The following is a 4,255-nucleotide window of genomic DNA, read 5'->3' as shown; positions in this document are numbered from 1 at the left end:
TGCTTAATTCATATATCCTTAACACACAAGATCAATGCTTGAAACACATTGTTGTCTAAACAGCTTGCAAACGGTTTTGGCGAACAGCAGCAGCTCGCTTTATTGCTCGGCAATTCGACACTCTAATTATGAATTGCACAGTAATTTGATTAATTTACGATTATTATTGGCATTCAGATCAAAAATCACTTTCGGTATTCGACTGTGTACCAATTTGTATTCATTTTTAATTCAATTGTAATGAATCTGTTCTTAATTGACAAACGATTTTAATATTGTTTAATAATCAAAATGTGTACGCGTTTCTCTCTCTCTCTCTCTCTCTCTCTCTCTCTCTCTCTCTCTCTCTCTCTCTCTCTCTCTCTCTAGACTTCTTTTGAAAATCAATTTTGAACAAATTATCCATGTACAACTTAAATATACGGCGAGGGTAGAACAGTTAACATTTTTTGCATTCTACAATGTTGCATGCATTTTCCACCGAGTTCTCTCAAGGGTTTCAAATCATTTTGGCTTTAATTAAAACTTAGTTTGAGGTATTTCAATTTTCTCAACAAAATTTAAAAAAAAAACGGAATAAATACGTTGGAGAAATTATATCATTACTATTTGAGAAGCAAAAATATTTAATTTGATCTTTTTAAAATTAGAACAAAAAAACCATGTTTATAAACTAGAGAAATTCTTGAGTCAAATGTGTCGCATGATGTTGAGTTGTTGAGCCAGTATGCCGTTGTATTGTAGTCTTTTGACGTTTGGCAATTTGCAGAAAAATCTTCAACTTCGATGGCGCAGTGAGACAACTTTGAATTGAGGAATTCAATTGATGTTGGAATTGTAAATAAAGTCAAAAACAAAACTATGAATTGATTTTCTTGGGCACCGACGAAGTTATTCTCTTTCAAACATTTTGGCATTCTGACATTGAAATCCTTGTGCATGCACTATTTTATGTAAACGAACGTGTATATGCGCTCTTTTGGCAACTCTCTCTCTCTCTCCCTCTCTCTCTCTCTCTCTCTCTCTCTCTCTCTCTCTCTCTCTCTCTCGGTGTGTATGCGTTTTTGTTTTCGTGTATTATTTTTCGGCAAAATTTGTACGCTGGACCAATATGAAAATCCACTGCGCAAAACTACCGAGTTGCAACTAGCAAAACTACTAAAATGTTATCTCGCCTCCAATTTCAAAGTATTGAAACGTAGTATAGTATGTTGTCAAGAGGTCTTATGCGACCACTTAAAACTCTTTGACCGCATTCGAGCATTCTCAAGTGACACCTATTGGACGCACAAATAGAATATATGTAGCTCTCGGTCGATTTTTATTTCTCTCTCTTTCATTTCTCAAAACCGCATCACCAAGTGCTCATTTATATCACACGTGAAATATACGTTGTACGGCCATAAGACATTGTGCATGTAATGAGTCAATGAATCTCGGCTCTTTTTGAGCCGACGCACGAAATGGAACGAGAGAGAGAGAAATGTTGTTTGGCAAAATATTTCGTTCGTGATTAAATATCGGTTGAAAAATTCATAATGAGCCATTTTCACACACGCACACATACTCAAAAATGGAATAAAATTCCATTCGACCAATTCATTGCGTTCATATTCCTCATTAATTGTCTCAAAAATTAGTTATGCGGCACTTGGATCGACGGTGCGTATCGGTTTTTCTGCGGTTTTGTTGATGTCATTCGGTTCTATATAGAATTTATTTTATAATGAACATGATGCTCATGGTGCTGCACTAAAAAGTCGGCACTCATTGCGAATCGCCGGATTTATTGCTTTAGTTTTTATTGATTTTGGATGCCACTCTATTTTTGTTTCGTGTTTAATCTGTAACGCGGAAATAAAAACGACTAATTTTTATTTTCGTTGTTGTTGGTCGGCTCTGCTCCATTCACACCTGTGCATCTATCGACTGAAATTAATAATCACTGATAATGATTTTTGATACATATTTGGTAAACTACGGTTGTTAATAGTTGTTCTGCACAACATTGTAAACAAAATGAAATCAAATAAATTGTCTCACATTTAATTTTTTTTTCTGGTCTCACTCTATTCTCGCGAAACGGGGAAAATTCATTCAACATTCAACGAATGAGTCGGAGTCGAGTACAAAGTGCGAAAAGTTTTCTGTTACATATGTATCGATTGAATAAAATCGAAACTATAGTACAAATTCAATTTATTGATGTTGAAGTAATCAAAATATTGATATTATCCTCAATTTGCTGATAATCATTGAATGCGATAGAAAAAAAGACACGCCGCGCGACTGGTGCCATCGCATGGTAATCGGTAAGTATAAAATGAAATTCCCTCTGAAAATAACAGCAACAAAAAAATTCATATTGAGGCAAAAGGACAAATGGAAAGGAATTTAAAATAAAATCGTAATCGTATTGAAGCGGTGGGAATCGTTTTCATATTGAAAATAGATGAAATGCTCCCATTGAAAAATGGGATGTTATGTAGCGAAAAAGTAAATAAATAAAACCCAATGCAACAAAGGATGAGAATCGTGAATAATAAAAAAAAATGTTGCAATTCAAAGTGATCGATTTTTGTGATTATATACATGAAATGTGGATGGAAATGATCATGTCATGAATAGAAAAACTCTCTCTCTCTCTCTCTCTCTCTCTCTCTCTCCTTCACTCTCGCCACCGAAACTTTGTGTCTTTACCGAAGCGCATTCAGAATATCCGATTGTTATGAAACGTCGAGTGAAAAAAATTGTGTTTGTTTTTTTCGCTTGTAGAATCTCCCAACATCATGCTGCACACAACATACATATGGCATCGAAATCGTGTTGATTGAGCCGGAATCAGACTACCAAGTACGAGCAAAAACGACGACGATGTCGACAACGACAACAACAAAAAAAAGTCCACAACAACTAAATACCTGCATTGAATTTTCAAAAAAAAAACCAGCAACAGCAGCAGCAGCAGTAGCAAGCAGAAAAAAGTCTGTCTTACAATTAGGATAGCATTCCAGTATGTGTCCACAATACATCAAAATCGTAAATAAACAGAAAAAGGAATGGAACAAAAAAAAATTCGCTAGTGTCGTGTACGGCTGATCTCAGATTGTAAGAAAATCAGTTATAGAAAAGGCACATACAAAACAAAACGAATCAAAAATACAACAGCAACACAGCAACAACGGAAAAAGAAGAATCAGAGAATGCCAGAGCCACCAATAGTAGGAGCAACAAAAACAATAATCAAAAAATAAAATTGTGCACGTAAAATCGTTCGGGTATCGAAATACATAATAAAAAACCAATCCACCACTTTGCTTTTGAATGTTTGCTTCTGGTTGGATAGTATAATCGTATGCTCCGCCCATCGTCTATGTAAGTGTACTTATAATCCAATCAGTCTCGCATTCAAAACGCCAATATAGTTTCAAAAGAAAAAAGCGTTTCCCCGAACCCCGGTTCACATTTGTTGTTGCAGCACAGCGCGCACACACACACACACACGGAGAGAGAGAGAGAGAGAGAGAGCCGCATGGCACGGAGTATGCCTGGTCTTGATGCTCGATATGCTTTGAGACCTTGTTGGGTTTTTTTCCCTCTTTGCCATAATAGTAGATGTTGTTGGTAATGCTGCTGCTGCTGATGCCGTTGCCGTTGCCGTTGCTGCTTCTATTGTTGTTATTTCGCTTTCTCCCGTTTTGTATTGGTACAAAGATAGAGTGATGCCGTCGATGCCGTGCATGCGGTGTGATCTCTTTTCGGCAGTACGAAATGGTGGCATAGCTAAAAAGGTTGTGGCCGACGAAGGGTGTGTACGCCTTTCGAAGCAACATTTCACACAAAGTTACATGTGATTGCAGGCGAATCTCTCTCTCTTTTTTCTCTCCATCGTGTGATTTGTGTGTTGTTGTCGTTGTGTTTTTTTTTCTTCTTGCTGTTCGTCGTAGCACAGCTCACACGGCTGTGCCTGAAACAGAACGAACGCACTCACTCTCACACATACAGTTGGTTGCGCGCTGCTCTATGCTCTCACTCGTTGTGTGTTTGTTTGTGTGTGGAAGCGTTGAGAGCGAGAGAAAAACGGTCCCCGGTGCCTTTGTCGATGTGTGTTTATAAAATCGGCATGTGCATGTGTTGGGCCCGATATTGTGTGCGAATACGTTCGCACGTATGTGAATATTACATATTCAAAAACGGTAAGGGTAGGTTATACAAGTCTGGAGGACTATCAGAAATCATTTGAGAAGCACTCGGT

Source organism: Sitodiplosis mosellana, unplaced genomic scaffold, assembly GCF_009176505.1.
Source record: "Sitodiplosis mosellana isolate CC-2019 unplaced genomic scaffold, AAFC_SMos_1.0 Smas_scaffold_6226, whole genome shotgun sequence".
Taxonomy (NCBI): domain Eukaryota; kingdom Metazoa; phylum Arthropoda; class Insecta; order Diptera; family Cecidomyiidae; genus Sitodiplosis; species Sitodiplosis mosellana.
Note: the sequence above shows the minus strand (reverse complement) of the source record.